The following is a 26,808-nucleotide window of genomic DNA, read 5'->3' as shown; positions in this document are numbered from 1 at the left end:
AAATATTTATCTTGTCGCTGCCATTCCCTGAGCCTCGATATATTGAAAATTTTTATACTACTGGTTGTACTTAAAGGGAGGATGCAGGAAATGATTTATCTATCAAAAAAATGGTGTTGTATAGCACTGTTAGTCCATGAACGAGCGGTGGTTACCATTCCCCCCACCCCTATTGGACGCAATTCCACCCCTTTCCCTCGATCTTCCCCCACCCCCACCCTGGCCTCCCTCTCCTCCACCGCCTCCGCGGCCCCAGCTCCGGCGTCCCTTCCAGCGAGGAGTTCTCAGTGAGCGCTCAGTCACACGCTATTCGGTTTGCCAAGAGGACGCTCCGTGGTAACTTCCGTGCGTCGCATCCAAATACAGGTTGAAAAGAGGGGGAGAAGCAACTTCTGGGATATCGCAGTTCGCGAGGACGTCCTCCACGACACCGTTCGCCGCCAACGGTGAGTTTCCGCGGCGTTGCCCACCGCTAACTGCCGACGACTCCAATCGTCTCCGGTCGGTGGATCGGTTGTGAAGTGTTAAAAGTGTGGTTTTCATGGATTATTGTGTTTGGAAACAAAGCGGAGTTGATTGTTACAGTGTCTCCAGCGTCCTATAACCTCAATACACGAGAGTACACGTCAAACAAGGTTGTTACTTTCAGGGAACTGTTTTTCGGTTGGTGCTACGCATGAATAATCTTACATTGACCATTTTCAGTTCCAATATTATTCATTTTTTTATTATTTCCTCCCATTTCATCGCGGTTGTCACAGCATCGATGGAATCGTTGTCTTCTTCAAACTGTGGTTTTGTGTTGTGACTTTTTAACGCTACTGTTATAAGTCAGTTTTACAAAAAGGCTAGTTGAGCAATTTTTCTTTCGGGTATTTTAAGAAGTGATTATATTTATGCATATCATTTCGCTTTCCTGAAGTTGCTTTATCCCGTCAGAGTGTAACATTTGTGATGATAATCAAAATGGTTGGAATACCGTACTGCATCTACTTCGAGGTCCCTGGCGCAAATATTTAACCCCTAACTACTTTTGGACCTAGTTTTCATTTGCTTAAGATTAAGCACTTTCTCCCTCTTCTAAAGGTTGGCCTAGTTGCTTTAGCCATGAGTTCAAACACTCTCTACCTTCAGCGATATGACATTATGTGCGAAGATTATAGTGACTACACAGTGCCGATAAATTCTGAGTTATACGCATAAATATTTGGAAATAATCTGTTCCTGTTTTTGAGAAGGACTGACTCTTCATAAAATTCTTATGTCCGACACCTGACACTCAATTTTAAGACCATTAAGGATTTTATGCCATTGTGGCGAAAATATATTCGCAATATTTTCGCCATATAATTTAAACTTATGAATACGCAAAGAACGAAATAATTTCATCGCTAAATTTTTCTTCGCAATGTTTGTAATCGTTCCTTCTGTAGTTTATATACCGAATCTTCTAAACAATCATTGAAATCACCCGCTGCGCTATATGGGATGCCTATGTACATATTACTCCCAATGCATTCGACCCTCAACTTCTCTGAACATGAGATGTTCCTGGGAAGCCACAGACGACCTAGGGAAAGGGTAGGCGATACCGTCTACTCACAGTGAGTGAGTTATTTTCTCACGGAGCGGCGAAACTCTGTACCAAGGCAATTTCACCCCCTTCCTACGCAAATCGGCCTTCAAGGTGAGTGCTTCGTATGGTAGGGTGTCTGCGATGAGTTCACATTGGCGCCACCGTGGTCTGAATGTCAAATAAAATTTAATAGGCAGGTTAAAAATTAGCTTGGGATAAATGTGATGATTTTCAAAAGTACTACAATGCTCTTAAAGTTTAATATGATCAGTCAGGAGGATTACCTATGGTATGAAATGGTGCAAGTAAATCGTACGAACGATTACAGCAAAAAGTTATTAAAGTAAATTATTCTTGGTTGTCTTCTCTCTGAGAACTTAGCAAGATTCTGTAGAATTTTTATTTCTAGCGATAAAATTTGCTTTTTAATAAGGGTCATGCACAAATTTGGAAACATTAACATACCGTAAAAAACTGTTTTTAGCCTATTTTTCTACCATTAATTTCCCTAACTGAAGCATTTAAAATATCCCAGGGAATCGTCAAATCTTCCGGGCATTAGCATTTCTAGGTAGGGCAAAATAAAAACTAATATCAAATAAATATCGCCCATCTTATGTGCTACATAGTAACGAGTAATTATGTAATTACGTATATAAATATAAGAAGTAGATTGTGAGGATATTTAATCTGAGCCTTGTTAGGTTTCCGGTTTCATTCTGCGGTGACTAGTTGTAGGGAAATATAGTTAAATTCGTAGGTTCCACACTGATTATATATTGATTGACACCTGCCATGGTTTCCATACACTTATCATCATTAAGGCCCGTATTGGAATGAGAAGTAATTTTCATGAAGATGATTTGTTACATCGAAATCCGGACCATATTAAAATTTACTCATTAAAAAAATGAATAACGACGATGAAAACATCAATTTAAATAATAATTTACCACGTAATATTTTCAAAAATAGCATGCCTAATCTATTTCAGATAAAACAAAAACGACTAAGGAGAAGGGATCATTCAATTTTTCGGACAGATACATATATTAAATAATATACTTTTTTAGGAAAATAAGCTTTAATAAAATATAGTCATATAATATATTAAAATAGCATGCGTAATCCATTTAGTAACTAGTATTTTCGATACCTCACAACAAAAACGACCAAGAAAAAGGGGTCATTTAATTTCTTAGTACGAATACATGTATACAACAAACTTTTCTTTTAGGGAAATAAGCTTTAATAAAGAAATAAATCGTAGCATATTGCCAAAAATAGCATTTCTATTCTAATTAGGAAAAAAAAACAAAAAAATAGTATTTTCGATAATCCTCGCGAATTAAAATGGAAAAGTTTGGAGCACCTCGTCGTGATTCCACCTCAATGACACGTGATGCAGTGATGGATTCCACCCCTTCTCAGTGACCTCCTTCCCCTCCAACCCCTTCCACGCCCCCTACTTCCTACACCACTGCTTTGAGTCACCACGCCCTCCTCCACCTGTAGCGAGCGGGTCCGCCTGTCTGGCCGGGCTCCTTTTGTCGCCGGCACACTCTTCACTGTTTATTTGTTGTGAAAATGCCCGCCGAGCCGATTGGAGCTTCCGCCGCCGCGCGCCCGGTGGCATTGCTTCGCCACCCGTACGTATCTCCAGTGCCGAAAAGCGATCGCTGCCAGCCAGTGGCAGATCCAGAGAAAGGCTAAGGGTGGTGGTGATAGTGTAGTGGTCTATTGGTAACAGAACACTGTTCCAGCACTGGCTAAGAAAAGATATAATAGGGTAGTTTCCTTCATCAAAGAAAACGAAAGGCATTGTTTGCGATTCGTTACCCAACATTAGTGTATTCATGATATATAAATTATTTGGTATTAGAAATCCCAGTTTAGACGGATGTTAATAGTAAATTTTAACCTCATTTGAAAAAGGTCAGATTAGCGCCCATGCGATGCCACTCCACGTGACGTCACAGGGACCTAGATTCTATCTGAGTAGTCAGGAGTTTTACATCTTCTGAGATTACGAATGCATGCATGTGGCACAGAGCTCAGGGAAACATTTCTTTATAATCACCAATTAAAATCGCCTATGGTCGGAAAGCTTCCTTCGTTTGATAGGGTATTAATCGTAATACTAATTCTTATTTAAGCCAAGCGCTACCTGCTAGCAGCTACTACTACCTGCTAGCAGCCTGCATCATATCTTTCGAATTAGGCAATTTAAAAAAATGAAAACCACCCTATTGTCAAAAAACACTGCTATCAATTTTGGTAACTTAAAATTTCTAATGAATACATTCGTAACCAAAAGAAAAAATTATTTTTATGTGAGCGTTCGTAACTTGTAGTTAAAAAACACACTGAATAATATTCCGCTCGCTAAAAAAGTTAAGGATAGTGCATTCCGGCAGTGCTAATTTTGCCATGACACCACCGCTACCCTCCCCCCCTGGATATCCAATTTACATAAGATAAAATGGTAATTTTGTTCGGACCTCTACTACTATTGGGAGGTTACCCTCCTGGCCATACATCCAGCTCCCCCCTTGTCTCTATTATGAATCCGCCACTGTTGCCAGCTAACTCCCATCAATGGGATCGTTCAATCGAGATCCGAAATCGAAATTCAATTTTTCTTGAGTTGATGGCGTCATTAAAGCTTTGGCTAATTTAATCTATCAGGTAGAACCTTTCTCTGAGTTAAGTAATCGCCACCGATAGAGTAAACGTCAACAACCACAGGAGGGCAAATCACAAGTTCGAGAAGTAACAGAGACGCGGTGACACGCAAGACATGAGTTCGTGACGTCATCAACTTACGTGCAAAAAGGTTAAGGCCGTCGATTTTTCCTCGCAAATATGTTTGAGGAGTTAGCGGCGGGTATAAAACCGGAAAAATATAGGTTTCTTTTTTTCAAACTTTACCACATTCTAAAATTAAAAGAACTGGTGAAAAAGCCTATTAACTGCTTTCGATCATGTAAACAGTAGAAGACAGTATTCAGTTAATAGGGCATAACATAGGTACCAACATTATACATTTTCGAAATGAGTCCTGAGGAGCTTTATCTGGACCACTTATCTATGTCATACGTCTAATGAGTCACGCTGCGAAAAAGCAATGAGAAACAATCACGTCATGAATTGGCTCCTCATGTGAAAATAAAAAATAAAAGTGCGATAACAGTGGTGCGGGTTAACGATAGTAACAAATGCCTCAATGGTAAGGTGTACGTGGGAGCAAAGCTGTTTACGTGCTGGTACTTAATGTTGCTGCAAATTAAACTGGAGAACTACCTAATATTCTTGACGTAAGGGCAAAGTATGGCTCCATTATGCTGAAATTGAGAATACATTAACTGTGTATCTGCGAGAGGCATTTCGGAAAATTAAAGCAAGAATAGAGTTTTAACTGCTTCGGTACCAAAAATCAAAATGGATAGACAAAAAAATGATAATTTTCGAAAGAATGACACCATAAAAACAACCTTTTTTGAGTAACTCTATTGAAATAATTTTATAAACCATGGATTGCAAATACACCCAATAAACTTCATAAGAAATTTAACGTGGTTTTGAAATTTCTCTCTAATAACAATGTTCTTCAACTGATTCTAAAGAAATACCGATGGATTTTCTATAAATTGTGAGAAAAATTACTCTGGTTGATTTCTCGTCCCAAATACATTCGAATCATTGTAAAAATCATATCTATGGAGGCTTGGTTTAAAAATACTTTTGGAAAAATTAATATTGCATGAATATTTGGTAAGAAAAAATTAAACCTAAACAGGGATTCATAATCATACAGGAATAAAACTGATCTGCTTTAGTAGAAATAAAAAATAGTGCCTTTCAGATACGAATAGTTTCGTTGACGATAGAATAAAGTTAATAAATAAATCCAATTGCTCTCAGCATTCGTCAGTTCTATGGCTGACTTCGTAAATAGCATTCTCCAATTCCAATTAGTCATGTTGAAAAACGCGAATAGCTAGTTCTCCACCTGGGACAATAGATATAGGTCAGCGCTTCGATTGGTTTCGTGGAAGAGGGGAGAAAGGATGGGAAGTGTGTACGAAATGCATGCTCGTGAGGCGTTTGAGTGAAGCGGACGAAGATTGAGCTCAGCCTCGATGATTCTCACTTGTTTTTCTCGATCACGGGTCACGTGACGGCCGCGCCAGGCAGCGTAACGGTGATGTGAAGTGGTGCAAATTCGACTCCAAAGTGAGAACCCGTGGGAGAACGGCGTCCCTGTAATTTCGTCACCTGCTGCTTGAATCGCATTTGAGAGGCATGATTAATCAGGGTGGCCACTCGAATATCAAGGTGATTATACCTCATGAAGGATACGCAATTTTCCACTTTTACAAAATATTTTAATTGGTTGGCTACTTTTGATGATACACTGCTATCACTCGAATATTTCATCAAATTGAATTAAAAAAAAAAGTCCAAATAAAAATTTATTTGACACTATAAGATGGAACAGTTCTACCACGACAGAACAGTGTGACCTTGGAGCCTTTTTTTTTCGTTTTGATTTTACCAGACTATTCCAGATTTTCCACACTAAATTCGTCATTTTCCAGGCAGAAAAATTGCTTGTTGTTTTCTCACCAAAAATTGTATCTCACCAAATACTCATATTTATCGGTGACTAAAATGTGTTTATGTGTAGGCAAATGTTGACCTCGAGTAATATCTTGTAGAGAAATGCACGTTCACACTAACGGAGCACCTTCTGAATTGCATGTTAGCTAAAAAGCTAACTAGTTAGGTAAGATAATAAGGAAGAATTATCAATTTAATTTCATAGCAAAAATTATTTTGCCACTCTTCTTAGTCATTTTTATACATAACTTTCAAGACAAAACGTAATTCCCTAACTTTCCCAAAATTTCCAGGATTTTTATTGTTTTGCGAATGGCCACCCCGTTAATGTTAGAGGATCTTCTCTTTTCTTGACGTGTTAACGGTTTGCAAAAAAAAATGCAATGGCTCTTCTTAAATTTCTTGAATTGATGAATTATTGGATTTATAATCAATTTCATTAAGATATTGAAACACTTCAAAGGTTTTCCATTTTTTTCCATTCAATACGAAGCAATTTCATGAAGTCACGCCTTAAATTATCCATGTTCAATATTTTAAAGTTAATATTTATCATATTCAAATCTTCTAATCGATTTTGGACGACGTAGCAACCTCTTTGGCTTTCCTTATTTTTTATATGTTGTCGCAACAGCCCCCGGCTACGAGAGAAAAAAAATTGTAGTGATCCATATAAAATTATCTAGCGTACTAAAGGAACAACACGCCCATGATAATTTACCTTCTCTGAACCTACCATTAATACACAAAGCGAAGAATTCAGGTTGAGTAATGGATGCTAACCTCATAAATTACAAACCGCGAATACTTTTCCCTTCTCTCTTCAACGTAAAGAAGGTCCGCTGAGAAATGATATAGCCGTGGTGCCATCGTACACGTGGCTTATCTTAAATTGAATAATATCGTTAATAGATAATTTCAGGAAAATTAAACACAATCATAAATTATACGTCAAATTCTTAATTTATAATAACTTTATTTAATTTCTAATAACTTTATAAAATTTTCTAATCATTATTTGACCATGTAACCACGTCACTCCCTCGATTATACTCACTTTTAAAGATACATATGTATGATATGTAAATAAAACTCTTCTCTTCAAGATAAATAAATTTAATAGGGATACTAATACGTTATACAAATACACATTAAACATTTAAGTTTACACTGAAGTTCGAACCAGAATGAAGTAGGCGAAGATATGTTTACTCTGAGGATAGAATGAGAATAAAAGTAGAAGGAAAGAAGACCGCAGGTGGACGAGCATCGTATACAGGTGGACTGGAAAACACAAAACAGAATCCCGACGGAATAGCATGCGTCGTTTCACAACCGCGAAGGTGCATGCATGTTTCATGAGTGAGCGGGGAATTGCAACCAAGAGGGAATGAATGAGGCGATGATAGGGGACATATCCGCGAGCAACGAGTCCTCAGCTCACTTTCAAGAGCGGTCCATCGGCCCTCAAATGGGCAGACCACATCATCTTATCTCCTGTAATTTGCATCCAAACGGTGGATTGGGTCACCCCATTGAATTCGCGGGTCACGGGTGGAAAACATTTCGAATCCCTTTCCTTTCCGTTTCCAACGTTCACACATTCAATGCGGATGATATTTTCGCCGTAACCTCCAATGACGGATGGGTGATTTTGCTTCATAACGGTGGTGTTGGAAGTAATACAACAGAATTTGCATTTTTTTGTTTCTATTTCACGCAATTTGTAAAAAACGATAATGACATACATGTATGCCACCCGTCACCAGTAATTGACAATTCACGCAACCCGCATTACACACTTGCAATTTTACTTGTATGAAGGAGTAAACTTTTCATATTTCCGTTTATAATACTTCTTCTACCGTTGATGCCTTATATTAATGACGGAAATATCTTGGAATTAGTCTTTACGTGTAATTTTTTTGTTTCAAAGGCCGTAGATTTAATTTGTTCAAGTCACAGAAGTAGAACACACGATGAACGGCAAGAAAAATATAAATTTATGGAATAAATATTTTTTTTAATCAAAGCAAATCTGTTACCTCAGATTTATTGCAAAATTGAAACATTTCAATAAAAATTCTTACAAATTTTTATGATATATTTGAAAGCAAGGCCTTAGACAGAGCCCTGGTTGACCTTCACATTCTGGGCAAATCGTAGTCACCGTCCTACGGATGCCTTCACGGTTAGCGGAGAAATGAAGAGCCTGCGTCATTCCTAAAAACCTATCACGGCACATTTTCGCCCCGAATATCGGTACTCGCACTAACTCTGACCTCCTCCAATCGTTAGAAATCGTGTTAACCCTAATTGTGCCCATGTGGAGAAGAAGGCCCAGCCAAGTTTCCAGTTCTCCCTGCCCAAAGGTTTCCAACCCATTATGCCCTTAGTGAAGGCCCTGAGGGTCCGCTGGACCGCTGAGAAAGAGGTCCGCTGAGAAATTACGTGACCTTGGAGCCATCGTACACCCTCCTAGTGTTAAATTTATTTACGAAAATGAATGAATGATATTATGATTTAAAAAAAAAACGTAAATTGAAGGACAATTTCTTATTTTCTAATAGATTTTTTACAATTTTTACACACAACCCACTCGATTATCCTCAATCTTTGTGATAACTATGTATTATATGCAGATGCATTTCTCCTCTACAACGTAAATAAATTTTATAAGGGTGCTATTTCCGTAAACATCAATAAGTATTAATATGCCTATCATGCATATAAGTTTACTCTGAAGTTTGAATCAGTATTAAAGCAGTAGGCACAAATTGGCTTCTCCGTTTGAAAAAGAAATTTTTTTCATTCTTATTTTTACACGCTGAAAACGCCAAAGAAATTAAGCGAATTTTCTGTCTTGCCGGAACCTTAATCTGGGGCGTGCTCTACCTCCACCAGTCAAAGCCGACAATTTGGTTGAATCGCTAATTGAGAGGGCAAATTATAACAAAAATATACAGGGAAGTAGTTCATTACAATAACATATCAGATTGCATCACACAATTTTTAATGAGCCACTAACATTTGAACGCAATACTTCATCCGGATTTATAATTTTCAGAAGGTTGCAAATTGCATATTTATGGTCTTAGAACTATGGTAATTGAAAACAATGGGATATATTTTTTATTATAACATGCAAACCACTATTGAAAGTACTAAAAATATGACTGTTTGAAAATTTTCTTGCAATATAAAATAAAATATTATGCATCATCTGTAAGTAAAGTAAACGTCTAAGACAATTATTTTCAATACATGCAAGCTTGAAGAGTGTTATGATTTGAAGCGTCCGGTTTTATATTCTAGTCCGAAGATTATATGTTTGTTATCTAGCGTACAGTACGAACCACACGCTCGTAATAAGTTCCCTTCTCTAAGCCTACCACTAATAAATAAAACGAAGAATTCAGATTGAGTAATAGATGCTAACCTCATTACTTTGTGCCTGTAGAAACGTCAACTTGTAACGGTTTCTTATGTGTAACTGAGAAGCGATTGATTTAAAAACAACTCTGCTGAAAGAGGAAATGCAATAGTGTTGGTGGAATTTTTTATGAATCAAGATTCAATTTCTCAATGTCCCTACTATATTGGTTAGGGGTAAATAAATCGACCGATACGAGGCGCCTATGCACAAGGGTCTAGGATATGACGCGATAACGTGGCATTGGAAAAACTAAAGGTAGAGATGATAAGTTTACTAAAGGTACATTGCTACGGAAAAAATCAATAAACACAACCAATTGTGACAAAATCGCGTTAGTTCTCAAAGGCATTTAAAACGATAAGTGATCACAAAATCCGTTTCATACGCCCGTACATAGATACTGAAGAGAAATGAGAAACAATAGAAGTAATTATCAGTGTATTTCTATAAGCCTTGTTAATTTTAGCCATAAATTTTCTGGGTTGAAGCGAAATACATCATATTATTTCGATTTTCGACGATAACGACGCACCGCCATACGGAAACTCACGACTGATTTCGCGTGCCTTGCGGATTTTTATACTTGACTCTAATCAATTTCTTTCAAATAAATTGTATAAATATTCCCGCTCAAGATAAAAATAATTAAAAAACATAGATATATATTAAAATTGATCAAAATTAAGAAAACCTGAAGACAACGATAAGTTCGGAGTCTTAAAAATTTACACCGCAGTAAAAGTTCGGCAGTCGATTTCAGTTTATTTCCGTCGAGTTATGGCACTCAAAATTAATAAACATGGACCACTTTATAAGCCAATCAGAAAAGAATGAATGCTTTCGATTCCGGGATTTGGCAGAGCGTGCTGTAGTTCAAATTGACGGATATAATTAGAAACAAAAAAGAGGAGATGGGAGAGATCTGTAGAGCTCTTTATGCCACGGAAGAACCCGGAGGATAGGCCATGGCAATATCAAGACATGGCAATTACGTGAGGAATATGACAGAGGGAAAAGTTGAATAAAAAGTTCCCCGAAGAAGACCAAGGGGTACGTACATGTTATCATAGGATGGTGCTGTTTTGAATATTGTTTAAATGAAAACAGAATTAATTACAGTTCTGCTCTCTTAACCGTTCGACAAGGCAGAAACCTGCCGTTGACATTGGTCCACTCCTAACGAAAAGCGCCGAGGAGACCAAGGCTGAACGTCCCATCCGACGGACAGAGGGCTGCACTTGAAGTGCCCTTCACAAAGCCCTAAACAGGGATTGGGTAGCCACTTAAAAGTCTCTGCCACCTACAGTCAAATTGCAGTGCTGCGAAATATTCTAAGCCAAAGAAAAAAATTAATAAACTGTGACAAAACGTTGTTAGTTTTCTAAGGAATGTAAAACGATGCTCGAAAATCTTTATCATACCTATATCTGAACAGAGATACTGGTGAGAAATGATACACTTGAGAAGTAGTTATCAGTATGTATCTATAACCCTTATTAATTTTTACCATTAAATTGCAGAGTAAAAGTGAAATAAAGTAGGGTACAAGGGAGAGGAGAATCAGGGAATTGAAATATCTAGCTTGGAAAGTAAATAAATAAGAAGGTCACAGTAAACCAATCTCAGGAGAACAATACCAACCAAACTATCTTCCTATGATTTACTAAAACCGCTCCAATCTTTTACAATAACCCTGTATCTTTGGCATATTAAGAAGGACACGAACCAGAAGAGAATCAGGGAACTGAAAAAAACTAGTTTGGGAAGAGTAAGAGGGTTACTGTATACCAATCATAATATTACAATACTATGAGATGGGTGTGATCTCACAGATCTCACATTAAATAGCATTGTTTACCACAACCAGCCAGTTCACAATAAAATGAATATTTTGAGCATTTGCTTGTGTGGTGAGTGTAGTGTTATGTTCGCGTTAGCAGAAACTTAAATACTATTACAATTGATAACATTTTGTTTAAATTCCTTTATACATAACATAAGATAGGAAAATATTTGCAATTTGTCCACATGTAGGGAAACCCAGGACGGAACGGGTTGACGGGGTAGAATGAGATAAGCGATTTTTAAGTGCGAAAAAAGCGGCAATAACTATAACTAGTCCATATTGGTGTTGCTTAACTTATAAGCAACACCAATCTGGACTAGATATAGATATAGCCGCTTGCGCAGCACCTTTTTTCGCACTTAAAAATCGCTTATCCCGTTCCGACTCGGGTTCCACAATTTTATTTTTATTCATATCAGAATTTTATACATTGTTTTGTGTTGAAATAAGCAATTTTCCTAATATTCATAATTTTTTTTAGTTTCCTTTTCTATTCATTTTTTAAAATACTATGCCCTGTTTCCTATACTACTTAACACTTCTCCGTATTAAGCAGTAAAGCATACAGCTAATTTGTAATCCACTCGTCCTTCTGAAGGTACGTTCACCTCCTCATCCTCCAGATACGCTCAATCCACCGCCCTGCCAATCCCACAAGGTCACTCACTGGTAGGGACTATCTGAACTATAGGCAAGACGAAAAGCCATTGTCCTCTCTTTTACGCTTTATCTAGGAAACAAGACGGATTTTTTTGTTGTTTACTTGAGATACTTCATCTCTTTGTATCCTTTGTCAGTGTACAGAGAAAATAAACAAGCGATTGTTGTGCTTTCAGCGTCTTTACTCTCGTGAAAGCAAGCCTAGCAAAGCTATAGTAGAACGTTATGTTGCGTCAAGAAGGTTGCTGACCCAAATCCGTAATGATCTCATTCTCTGCAGCGGAAACAGGCGAAACCACGAAAAAGAAAAGGCCGTGAGTTGCATTTCTCTCAATGGTTTCACCTATTGCTGCAGGGTATCGGGCGACCATAAAGGTGGAATTAGAAATACTTACGAGAGATAGAAAGAACTGGACACAATGTCGCGGTGTAATTTAGGTTTCCATCGGTAAAATTCTCTAGTTGACTGGATAAAATACTTAATATTAGTCTCTCTACTCACTACTAATCGTTTGGACGACAAAATAGCGGATGAAGGACACTTAAACGCGTTGGTTGCGTTCTATACCGAAATTAATATTTTTTTTAATTATAATAACTTTTACCCACCACAAATTGAAAAATTAAACTCACTATTCAGGTTTAGTTACATCATATGAAGGTATTAAACTTAAATACTTTAGGTATATCATGTGAAGGCCAGGTATTGTATATGCAGCAATAAACTAAATTCGTCGACTAATACCAAAAACTCAACGCCAATCTGTGATTAAATAAAAGGTTAACAATCAAGAATAGGCTTTTCTTTGTTAGATAATATTTATTGGCTATTGCCATCGAATTTTGCGGGAAAAAATAATTAATGGCTAAAATTAATTAATTTTTATAATTTTCACTGAAAATTTGCATGAAGAAACGATGGTATCCGATTATTTTTTTATTTTTGTTGATCATCCCTCATCAATGGTCTAACAATGAAGAGGATCTTTGTCTCTACAGTTATTTCATGTCAATTTTGGATCGTGGTTAGCTGTCACAATCAATCGATTTACCACCACCAAACAATGATAATAATAACGATAATAACATTATGAGTCGATGCACAACGTTGACATCAGAAGTAACCACTGCAGCGTCGGAGGACGGCTATAATGGTTCCAATCATGGCTAGCACATGACGCAAGGAGCAGATGACCAATGTTTCCATTCATCGAAAGATCGATCATGCCTAATACGCAGCAATCATCAGCATCAAGCGGCCATTGCCACCTTCTTTCTGCGCACTACTCTCTCTGGCGAGGCAGCCTCAATTCGCAGCTCACTTTCGGCAGGACGATTGTGGCGACTTTACGACGCTAAGAACGAGAGCTGTGCGGTATGTTAACTGTTCTTTCCCATAAATTGGAACACGGGAAAGAAAGTCACACAAAAAAATTACCCGGTGAACGATGAGAGCCAAGTATATAGTGATATTTAAGCCCTCTAAAATTCCGCATTATTCCTACATAACGAATACGGAACGTTGGAATATCGTTAAAGTAAAACCTGAAAGCTTTTTCACAAATATACCGGGATTTTTAAACAAAACAAATAGGGAATCCGATCTCATAATTTGTCACAGTCAAATAAATTTAGCATATGCAATGATTATTCGATACCTACCTCCACGGCAAAAACACTCAACAATCGCCCACCTAATCAAATCTGCTCAACTAGTAGCCCAACAATACGAATCTGCTCAGCTGGCAGTGTCCGGGACATAAACGCTCACCTCTAAGCTTGGGGAATAAGAGATGAGCCTCCGAACACTGCCAGCTGAGGGGATTCACATTGTTTGGCTACTAGATGAGCGGATTTGATTAGGTGGGCAATTATTGAGAGTTTTTGCAGTGGAGATATCGTATTATCTATTTAAAATAATAGGATAAAATTAATACGTAGCAACTAATGCTAGGGGGACAAGGGCTCTTGATTGGATAACTAAACTTTATAGAGGATGATATCAAAACGAAAATAATTAAGATGATATATTATCACTGACATTTAAATATGGTAGAAGGGAACTCTAAGATAGTTTGAAAACTAAAAGGACTTTAAGTTTTAAACTAAAAGTAGCAATACATAACACATACGGGGTCGATTGTAGCCCAAACATTTTTTACAGTCCCAACGTCGTCAGCCCACTCAAATTTCCATGCTGTTCATCGCCGGTAAAATGGAAAGATATTTCCAAAACAGCACTAAGGAAGCTGTTTCATTTCCCCGTTTCAAATATATTTTCTTTTATAAGGATAGCTGTGCCAGCGTCGGAGGGAAAATTGCTACATCCTGTGCCAGCAAATAACTACTGCTTCCTTTTCCACACTCACCCAATTATGTATTCGCGATCGAGCGTTGAAATCTCTTCTAGCATAGCCATAGTTTTATCGCTTTAGACGCTCTAACAAAACGTTGCGTGAGTGGTTTCCCAGCGCTATCCTATCTTTTCCTAGTCCATAAATTATAAAACTCACTTCCGACTTCTTACTGACAGAGTCACTCATACACATGTTTGAGGTGAACGAGACGAGACACGGCAAAAAATAATAGAATTGACCCCATCCAAAATCGTCTGAAACTTAAGGAAAAAATGTCGAAAAACTAAATTTTCTATTGGTGACAGTGACAGTGTTGCCCACTGACTCTACGTCATAATTTTTGGGGACATTTAGGGTGAACGATACGAGATACGACAAAAAGCCATGGAATCGACCCCCCTCTAAATTCGTCTGAAACCCTAGGAATAATTGTCAAAACGCTAAATTTTCTATTTTCTACCTCGTGTTATTCTATCAAATTTCCGCGTAACTGTGCAACCCATCTACAACGCATTTCGACCTTAACCCTGCAATCAATTCATACATGCTATTTAAAAAATAAAATGCTGTCTCTTTTAAAATGAAAAAAAGCCATTAAATACCCATGATAACTAGCTCTTACAGTCTTTCAAATCACGCAATCTTCTATTCATGTCATAAAATACTTATTGTGCCCGAGGGTTTTTGTCCCACCCAGAATATATTCTTTCATCTAAGTCCTTGTAATTATAGATAGACGTCGAGAATCTTATTTTAATAAGGGATGACACATATAGAGGCGCTTCAATCAACATGAACATCCTCTTCATTTGATTAAGATACGGAAATGACCTTCGAGCGCGATATACCCTCTCCGTCTGCGAAATAAGAGTGACGTAGTGGAAATAAGTATTCCATTGTTTGCGTATGAATTGCTGCTGAAAAGTCGTGGATTTTTTCCTTCTGAAGTAATTTCAAGGATTTAGTTAGCCCTTGTGGATTTCAACGCGAATCCTTTAGATCACATAGAGCGATAAAATTTAAAATGTGTGCAAAAGACTATTATTTCTGGGGGCACTCAAACATCCTCAATTCTTATAATTCAGAAATTTAAGTAATGAAATACGGCAATTCACGCCACAACGACTGCTTCATTTGTACTCCTCTCCGATGAAACATTTGGCCAAGTCTTTCATCGTTGTATTTGCTTCGAGGAGAGTTCTTTCATCGCTAGCACGGCTTCCGATGATGTGGTAGTGTTCTGTCGAAACGTCGGAAAAGATTCGGCCCACTGTCAACTTGATGAGTACTAACGACGTTAATATGAACTAAAAAGTACTTGTAAAATCAAGATTGAAAATACTTTTCCACTACGAAATATAAATGAATTCGAGCCCTAGGTAAAATACTAAAGCATAACCAATTTTAAATCAGAAGCGATTGAACATTTAAATACATCTCCTCCATTGGAGTATTCCACAATCACTCAATTTTGAGTTAGATCTTGAAATCTATTTAAAATAGTATTATTATGAATGGATAAGAGATTCTCTTGCTCTTATATTAAGAAAGATATCTTTAAATTTCATTTACAAACACCTAAATTGCGATTGAGTATTTGCAGTAAAATTCCCATCAGAAAAAATTATAAGAAATCATAATGATGTATAAAAATAAGCCACACTAAAAGAAGCCCTCAGAAATTCTTTAATTTTTGATTGACAATTGTTTCAGTGAAAGGAACGAAAAGGAAAAATTATTTAAGCCATTGAGAATCGAATGTTTTCCTGCTTATATTATATTTATGGAAAGGTAAATAACATGAAATAGATAGCTAGACTTTATTTCAAACAATAATTCATTATATCTATTTTGCATCATATTTCGGGCCCAATGTGAGCCATATCCCTGGAACTTTAACAACTCCGGGACGATAATATAAACATTTAACTTCATTAAAATCTGGCGATGTGTCCAACTTGAAATCTGAAGGCTTAACTTACTTGTTAGTGAAAATCCGTTATGGTGCAAATGGAAATTTAAACTTTGCAGTATTCTACTAATTTAACAATTAATAATTATTCAATAGGATTTTTACAAAAATATGATTTTCAATTGCTTGATATTTGAAAAGTTTTGGTCATTTCTCTTCATGGGTAAACACTAATTATCGGTCTTTTTGGTTCTTTCGTCAATAATTTCTTCCAACGTCCACAAAAAATTGCATGCTTGTTAGCAAATTTAAAATTTCTTTCGAACGCACCACAATTGGCGCTGGGTGCGAACAGTCACCGAACGTAATGAGCGGATATGAATTCGGAAAGCCAACTTCCGGTCGCAACAGAGATGTATTCCGCGTTCCGACATGCCACCAAAAGAAACCACCGATTTGAAGGGAAAAGTGAGATGATGACACCCGAAAATATAGTCCTCAGTAGCTAGGACTTATTCTCCACGGTCTGTGACCATACGAGCGACGTCAACCTCCGTATAGGAGAATAATAAGCCCATACCATACTCAGACCACGGTAAAAAAATTCCAGTCATTTGATGTCGCAACTTTGCGGATTCTTTTAGTAAATAAACTGACGGAGGGAGATTATAATTCTAAAAGTATCCCACACGTGGGTGACTTTGAAAATAAAATGATGGTAGTATGGCTAATAATTTTATGAATCACGTTAAGAAATTTTTCATTGCGCTCAATTTCTTATCAAATAAAACAGCAATTGGTTCTTAAAATAAAGTACGATGGCGCTCATAATAATTAATGGATTCGTTGCATTTCACTATTTATTCTCATAGATATTTTAACCCAAAATATCTTACTTATACGAAAATATATGTATACACATTTTCAATAACTGGTTCATAGTATTAATAAAATAAATGTAATGCCGAGAACTTCAGCCAGTTATAATACATGTTAAGGCATAAAATAATGCCGGTGCTTCAATGGTGAATGATTCATTCGTCCTTAGAACCACAGTGGTACTGATAAGTAATTCTCAGATTGTTCAATAGTTTGTGGTTTATATACATCCAATTATATGAGATGAAAACATTGTCCATTTTGGAAGCCTCATCATGGAGTAGAATCCGAGTGGAATTCACCAACATTATTCAACAAAAAAAGTACAGGTCCCTCAAGCACGAATATCGTCTATTGAAGCGTTCAGTCGGACTTGAACCGGTAGATATTCAAAGAAAATCACATCCAACAGATCAGATATTTTTCAGATTCTCCAGCAATTTGACTAATACGTAAGGATTACGCTCGGCAGAAATATCAGAAAGACAGCATTTGGAATCATGTGATATTTTTGATAGGGATGCCGAATCAGCGAATAAATAAAAAAATGTGCATTCTGGTTAAAGATCCTTAACAAATGACGCCAGCTAAAACATGCCGTGCGAGTCCTCCAATTCGGAAGCAAGCCTTCAAGATGACGAGGTCATAGCCTCTACTGGCTTTCAACATTCTTCACAGCAATAGAGGTCAAGTTTACATGCAAAGCCCTTTTGGCAGATGACACAAAAGTGCACAATAAGGGTCCTTGGAGCATGAAAGAGTATGGAATCTCAAAGAACTACTCGCAGCTAAAGAACAACCATTCATCTCAGGTTGTGGACAGCATAATATCTAAGTGGAGAAGGACAACTTGTCTTTCAAGGCACCCTCATGGGTGAGGTTTACCGATTTTCCCAGTTAGAACCAATTCGAAGGCGACCTATTTGTTTATCCTTGGCGCTTGATCAAAAGTGTTCTCTTGATTGTGGTGACAACGCGTAACCTAATATTCAGATCCACTAATAGGCAAAACTGCCAAATAAATATTTCCTTTGCGCTGACCTCCACACGTTCATTCACGAGATGTTTCATCTGCAAAAGCTTGCGAAAGGAAACTGGGTCAAACTCGTACACTTAAATGCCAAGCGTATATTTTATCGGCATTTTGTACTTTTTCATTATTGATTCCCTAAAGGTTCCTCCTCGAACTATCAATGCAATGAAAACAATACATAATATACAATACCCTATCGAGTAGCCTCCTGGCCCATCTATTCCCTTACCTCTCTTATCTACGTCAAAAAGAAAAATGCGGGATGTCTGGCAGACATTGCTACGGAGATAGAATTTCACAGGTTTAAAAAAAAAACTATCTGGGGACAAAACATTACTTATCGTCATTTGCCATTCTAGATGATAATATAGAAATTATGATTCATTGATAATAGGCTCTATTCTAATACCTATGACTACAGCAAGTAACTATAAAAGACCCTACTTATGTAAATATTTATACAAGCTCTTTATTACAATTTTATTTTGAAATGAGAATATTTTATGCATGAGCTTCTACTTCATGCTTGCCAAAACATAAGACATGGCAGAAATTTTTCCATATCTATGGGCTTTTAAGTAAACAATCGAAAATTACGTGAACTTTATAATGATCGGGGATAATCGGGGTTTATAAAATTAATCAATCACGCCTACAATTATCTTCGCAATAAAGCGTAACTTAGAAATTATATTCGCAATAAAACGACAATAAATGTAAAAAAAAATAAGTGAAAGTGAAAGGAGGAGCCCAGTAATATCGACTGATTGGTAACATTATTTGAGATCCAGGCAAATAATTTACATTGCTTACGTAAGTCACACATGATACGGAACTCTTGTTGTCTATGAAAGTCATTTAAGCTCAAAATAGGAGATTTAAAAAGTTCAAATTTGGAATTATGTGGTATATATTTAGAGAGAAGCGGAAAAACTCAGTGACTTCGTATTTGGTTTTAGCTAGTAAAAGGGGAGACTAGAGGTCAGAAAGGAAGAAAGAACCTCGAGCCAAAAGGTAGCACTAAGCACACGCATGAACGCGATGGGAGTAAACTGAGGACAAAAGAATACAATAAGAGAAATCAGAGCATATTTATGCAACGGAAAATGTTTGAAAGTTAATGTTTTTATCAAGGTAGAGATTGCAGGCGAAGAAACCATAGTCAGGGATGATTTAAAACAATTTTTTATGACAGAACTCAAGTAGTTACGAAGACCATCATCGAATGTTCCATTTCCAACCGAGTTCGTACTTTAATTTCCGTTTTAAAATCTAAGCAGAAGATTACAGGATGTTCCCTTAGAGCGTTCCACGGTATTAACTTCGGCGAATGTGATCTAAAGCCAATGTTACACCGGTCTAGCAGCAAGTTATATCATCTCTAGTTCAACGGCTGCATCATCGTTCCTCGGACAGAATGTCAGCCACGAGCGCACTGCCGGTGAAGGTTTTGCAAAGATGTATCAAAGGAACAAAGAAGTTAATGCATACACGTGTCCGTGGAAACACACTGAACGATGGGGCTGCAACCTTGCATAACAGCATTAGCCGTAGATGCCATGGTAATCGAAGCCTCATTGTGCGCGATGAAAGAAACTCATTTTCATGGGCCTATTATCAATGAGGTAAAACTTTTATGTTATCATCTGGAATGACAAGAAGAAAGTTATTTGTTTCCAGGGGGATTTTTATTATACGTGAAAATCTATTTCATAGCAATGGCTTCTAGTTGACGTTGTTAGCATGTCAGAGAGGAATCGCTGGATCAGTATGCTAATCGTAATTAGTAGCACTCCCTATATTTAATTTCAAGTATATTGATCGCTCATAATAATTTCGAAAATAAATTAGTCTCAAATAAATCGACGTGGTTGGAGATCTTGTCTTGGAGAATCCGTGTTTTTCATCATCCTATAGGAGTTTTCACTTTGGAATACTCAATTTTTAGCTAATCTTCGCAATTTTACATTCTATATAAACTTTCAAATAATTTTTTCCCGCTTAAAAATCTTCTCATCTTAGCCCTTGAAGCGTTTACAATAAATGAAGTCAAATAACAGGAAAAGCAAGCGTGACAAACGTAAAATTCTAACAGGTACGTACTCATTGAAAGATTTCGAAAAATGATACAATTTTAATAAGTTATCTTATGCTCTTCGAATGATAGAGACGCATAAGCCTCCAAAAATTATAGAATTTTCATTATGAAGATCATAGGGCAATAATCATTAGTGCACGTGTCCTTTGAGGACGTAAAATTTCCATTTTCTGCAAGTATCTCTCTATTTCCTTTTCAACGTCAACTATTTTCGTCTCGAACTCATTCTACAACGATGTCCTTCAATGAATTTTAACTATATACATCATCCATTTTAGCGCTGAAAATGGCAGCAACATGCTCTGAAATCGTATCTCTATCCTAATAGAAATCGTATCTAAATGCTCTATCGTAAACGATATAGAACAAATAATCAATCTACCTACTTGTTTTGCATCAAAGGCTATCAAACTTGCACACTATAACAGTGAAATAATGGGAAAATGAATTTAACAAGCTTTAAATAATGTAGACATCATTTCTACACATTTTACTGTAGAATTTTTCTACGCATAAAAAAAACTTTCGCAAGTAGTTTCACGAGAACCTGGGAAGCTCATAAATATAAAGATGTAAGTAATTTTAGAGCATGTAAACAAATCAAAATAAATCATATTAAATGAGCAAACTCTTCACTATAATCAATTTAATCCTTAACGTGAAAATGATAAATCAAAGTCATGGTACTAAAGTTGTGAATAAATGACAAATATGAGAAACACAAAGCTGCCTTACAATAATTACATTAATACATCCAATTAATACATCAAAGGCTAAGTTCTAGCAACACGTATCTTAAAATTTGGCCGGTTTGACACAGGTATCTTAAACAAATTGTAATATCATTAAAAAATAAAATTCAAGCAAAAAACAACTCTTTGTTGGAAAATATATGCTTCTTTTTCAGTTTTATGAATTTTTGGTTCTTAATTTTAGCGTACAGTTAGAAAAAATTAATCATTTTTTCTGCTCTCCTGAAAAGTTGCTATTTTTGAGATACGTGTTGTTACAACTTAGCCATCGGCATATTATTTTATGATTCCAACGTGGACCTTCTTTTTCAAATGAATTTTTAAAGGTAAATTAATTCAAACTATTCTGTTTTTTTTAATTCACTCAATAAAAATGTGTCTCAAATTTTTTCACCCATTCTCCATGAATGTACGGCAGATGACAGGTGCTTCGGAAGCGACACCCCGACATTGCAAAGCTTTGAATGGGCTCGGAAGCGATCGCCGTGCTTTTGAGGCCGCGAATGGACGGCGCGGGACATCGACGTTGACATAATGCAAAAGCCATGTCAGGCTGGTCCGCAGGCACGGAAACTCTGTGCCATTGAATCCGTCGAACAGGGCGAGTGGGGCTTCGGGATAAGCGCTTCGCTCCGAAGGACGCGTCGAACGCAGAGTGAGGAGATACGAACCGCGCGGGACAATATACTCACACATCCAAACACGCTAACGTCTCTGTCCCGACAGCATCAATGGGGCCGTGTTGCAAAGGTGTATTGGCCGATATCAATTACTTGAAACGAGTGAACATTCAATCTATTCATGAAAATGTATTGAATAGAGTTAGGATAAATATTCAAAGTGAGGGCTTTGTACCTCAACAAAAAATTGATTAGATAATAGAATAAAAAATAGAAATGAAAAAAGAAATATTGAATAATTCAAAATAAAAATTACGATATAAAAATGATAATAAATAGAAATTATGGTAAAAAATCAAAGTGGGTATTGGAAATAATTATTTATTGCATAGATTAATATAACACTGCTAACTATTCAATATAGGAATTATTCAGGGCCTGGATTAAATTACTAAATCATTTTATGAAAACCAAGCAATTTGTAAAAGTAATATGATAAATTGGCCACAAAATGGCTAAAAATGAAAACCGTAGGCTTAAAACTTTAAAAAAATTCAACATAAATGTTTTCTTCCCACCACTACATGTATGGCTTTAGTATATATCGGGTTACGATCTTCGAATGAGCCATAAATGTCCAGGCAAAACAATTTTGTCTGTTTTACCGGAACAATACTCGAAGTATTAACTTTGACTTTAAAATACTCGTGTATAATGCATAATTATCTCTTAAATTATACGATCCGCCGTTCAGGCATCATCAATCGGCCTCCGCCATTATAACGGTGCATAGATATTGGACGTCAGTGGAAATGATTAAAACATCACTCACATGTTAATTTCGACTTTCTTTTAAATTCATCATGCATGCAATCCGCATTGTTTTCCTCATATTACTGCGTATTAGGCTTCAGTCAATATTTGGTCATCATCATCGTATTGGCCATAAATGTCCAACTAAATCAATTTTTTCTATTTAATCGGATAAATGTTCCAAGAATATACGCTGCTTTTAAATACTCGAATACTATGCATGATTATCTCATACCTTAGACAATTCCTGCCGTTCAGACATCAATCGGTTAGCGCCATAATAACGGTGCATTAATATTAGCCGTCATTGGAGATAATTAAAACATCACTCTCATGTTAATTTCAACTTTCCTATAAATTCATCATGCATGCAATCCGGATTGTTTTCTTCACACCACTGCATGTAAGGGTTTAGTATGTATTTGGTCATCATCATCGTATTGGCCATACAGGTCATATTAAATAAATTTTATCTATTTAAATGAATAAATACTCGATTTTATTACCTTGATTTTTAAATATACGAGTATTATGCAAGATGATCTCATACCTTAGACAATTCCTGCTGTTCAGACATCGTCAATCGGCCTCCGCCATAATAACGGGGCGTAGGTATTGGCCGTCATTGAGGATAGCGTAACAAAAGCACGGTCGAGGCGACCATGTAACTGAATCGATCGAGGTGACCGAGGCCGGACAACGCCTCTGACATTACCGAGGGCGAAAGAGAAAGTTTCGCGTCTTCACGATGCAGCGAAAAAAAATATTCTCTCCTCTATCTGTCACTTGCATATCGCCCTAGATCCCCGCGACTCTTGTCATTGCAAAAATAAGAAAAAAATATTCAACCATCTCTGCGACCGTACAGCAACAAAGGGACTAGGTTGTTACGAGTATATTAAGAGATATTTCCAAGACAAACCATTGCCTCACATTTGTATTCCTCAGCTTACCGATAACCCTATTACTCGTCTGTAATACCGATACAATAATTTCGAATAGCATCAACAACGGACACAATAATAATTATTCTATTCCAACGCATACAGTAATATAGTGAATTAATATGTAACATTGTAAAATGAATTTTCATAATCAAAACGGAAGAAACACTGTACTTGAAATATCTTGGGTAACCAGGCAATCGCTATTCCTATATTTTATCCCGTGTAAAGGGTCAGTTGAAATGTGATCGAACTGAAACGACTTCGCAGAACAATCTCGAGCATGAAATACCATCTTCAAATTACTTTTTATTTTATATTTTATTTAATATTGTCTATTTTTTCTATAATTTTAATTTTTCACGAGGAACGAAAACTTAATTTTGAAATAACAATTTTCGTGTTTTCTGCACTTCACAGAGCTGTAAAATCATCAGCGCAAAGTAATCACACAAGAGCGAAAGGTAACCTATTCTTGGTGAATTATACTTTCTTTTTGACAAGTATTTCAAGCATATTTAAGAAGGGTATGGATTATCAAGAGCGACCACAGGTATATGCCAAAATTTCGATTATTCTTATGAAGCGAAATCACCAATTTCGTCCTCGATTAAACTCTCATTATCCGCACGAGTGCATATGTCTTAGAGTCATGAGACTACGCGGTGAAGCCATGAAGAGGGGCAATCTGAAGACTTACTATACACCACCAACCCAACAAAAACTGAGCTTCATAACTAGCTAGTACTGACTCGACAAAGGATAGCGGAGGGCTAGTGATGAAACTCGTTAACGCAGGGAGCCCGTGAAGCGAATTTGCTATTTTTCCACAAAAGCAATCTTCAAAACAAGGAAATACTTGGCATGAATGCAATGATATTTTGGAAACTTTTCATTATTATTGGTTTGGAAATTACGCCAGAGACCGTGCTGTAAATAAAAACAGACGGTAAGTTGTTTATGCATTCTCACCGTTTCGGAAATTTTCACTTAATTTTCTTGCACACTTCCTGCATTGCTCTTGGCCAATACTTGAGAATGCTTCCGAGAAGATTCCGTCGATAGCCAGAACACCTCCCTGGACACTAAATATCATTTCAAGCACAAATTGCTCCATCTGGTGTTATCTCGATAACGTGCCGTTTTGACTCTAGCAAAAGCGAATAATGTTCAACCAAAGCATGTGTTGGAAAATATGCATTTTTCTGCTCGCTATTGGAAAATATTTTACAGCACTTACATACGTAACTCAGTAAAATATATATAATTCAATATCATCGAAATCGTTGGTAAAAATATACATGATTTTTTGATTATTTCCGGGTTTATTGAGTCATCATCGTATTTTTTGGGCGATTACGCTGAAACACGGATTAAGGGTCCTTGATTCCTGCAGATTTTAGCGAAATTAGCGGATGAAATACGGCAATGATGGCCCAAACGACCCGGAGACAAGCTTAGCAATAGGTACTTATGTAAGCATTAGATCCAACGGGAAAGACTTAAAAAATTTGTTCGAGTAAAGAACATTGAAACTGCTATTGCTCAGTCTATCTTCACTTTTCATCTAAACTTCAAAAATAAATACAAATTAATTAATAAAATGAAAAAAGCCTTGTGAGTAGATTCATGAAAAATGCCGAGTGCCGCATTCAGTAGGTAGGCCTTGAAATAACAATCGACATGATTTCTTAATTTATTCCAATTGAAATATTAACAATGAGTTTCCTTGAATTTTTTTGGCCCTGACGTCAAATTTCATTCTTTGCGTCGCTCTAAATTATCCCGAAAATTTAACGGCATCAATGAAAAGACCCCAAATTTTTGCAATAAGAACGACTACTTTGATTTACGAGACTCGATCCACGATGAAAAGATTGTAATTTTGGCGTAGAGAGTAAAATCTCGCGAAAGAAGGCAAAAGCCTCGATGTAAGCAGCCCAAATTTTCACGGCAAGATCAAGTGTATTGTTATTTGCAAGGATCAATGGATCTGGTGATCCTGAAATTTATCTTATTATAATAAGGATGTGGTATTGATATTATCTGCTTCTTGGATAAACTACATCATTGAAAAATTACATTAATTTCGTGGCGCGAAAATGTAAAAGCCATGATATAAAAATTATTGCAAAAATTTGAGCTCTTTTCATTCATGCTATCACATTTTCGCGATCACGAGAAGAATGTAATTTTGACGTCAAGAGTAAACTTTCGCGAAAATGCAACAACCTTGATCTAAAGATCCCAAATTTTCGCAGCAAGATCGAGTACTATATCGTTATTTGCGAGGATGGATCAGTTGACCCTGAATTTTACCTTATCAAATTACACCATTAAAAGATGAAATTATTTTCATGATTCTAACCTCTCGCGTAAATTCTATTAGCCTTGATAAAAATAGCCCACAGATCAAGTATATCGCTATTTGCGAGGATTGATGGATGGATCGGGTGACCCTGAAGCCGCGGCAGAGTGTCGTGGCGGGTTGCGTGGTCAGCAGGAAGTGGCCAATCGTCACCGGAGATGCGGTGCTCCCGTGGAGAGCTCCCATGGCGGAGCGTGCGTTACCCCGTGTGCGTTCGAGCTTCGCCCGTGAGCGTCGGAAGGAGAAAAAGAGAGAGAGAGGAACGTTACGTAACGGTTCGAGCTCGCTGCATTCCCGCGGGCGCTCGCTGTGGGGAAGGGGAGGGGAGGGATAGGGGAGGGGCGCAAATGCCTTCCCCTCCCCTCCACCCGCACTTTCGGAAGAAATCCAACAATCCCGCTCATATTCTATCCCACGCAGTGATCGAAGGATACATACTAGGTTAAGACCCTTACAATGCCATAACTTGTCTTCAAATCTGTACATTGTTACAGGTAATTTGCACTTTAATATCAAATTATTATCGTAGTTGCTATACATATATCTTAGTATCCAATGTCTCTAGAGGAAATTATTGCACATGATAATAATATGTCTCACTTTCAGCGCAAGACTTTGTTCAAATTAGCCGAGTAGCATTTCCTCTGAGAATCATCCTTGATGGACATTATTGGCTGGCTTTGTCCCATGGATTCGGAACGGTGTATTTACAAGATTACAATGCCAAACTTTTCTTCATATCTGTACATTCTTATAGGTAATTCGCAATTAAATACGTACTATAATCTTTATTGTCATGTATATTTCTTTATATGCAATGTCTCTAGAGTAAATTCGTGCATATGATTATGAGACATCTCTCTTTGAGTGCAAAAATTATTTCAAATTAGC

At 37.0% G+C, this 26,808-nt stretch overlaps 1 protein-coding gene across 1 annotated transcript in view; it reads left to right on the top strand.

The window, feature by feature from the left end:
* Positions 1-300: 300 nt before the first annotated feature.
* Positions 301-26,808, top strand: part of LOC124153999 — a 101,084-nt gene continuing 74,576 nt past the window's right edge. The window contains exon 1 of the mRNA XM_046527466.1: positions 301-446. The gene's annotated coding sequence lies outside the window, so the exon portion shown is untranslated. The remainder of the gene's footprint in view (positions 447-26,808) is intronic.

The sequence above is a fragment of the Ischnura elegans genome, chromosome 2, assembly GCF_921293095.1.
Source record: "Ischnura elegans chromosome 2, ioIscEleg1.1, whole genome shotgun sequence".
Lineage (NCBI taxonomy): Eukaryota > Metazoa > Arthropoda > Insecta > Odonata > Coenagrionidae > Ischnura > Ischnura elegans.
This window is presented reverse-complemented; position numbering and strand designations above follow the sequence as displayed.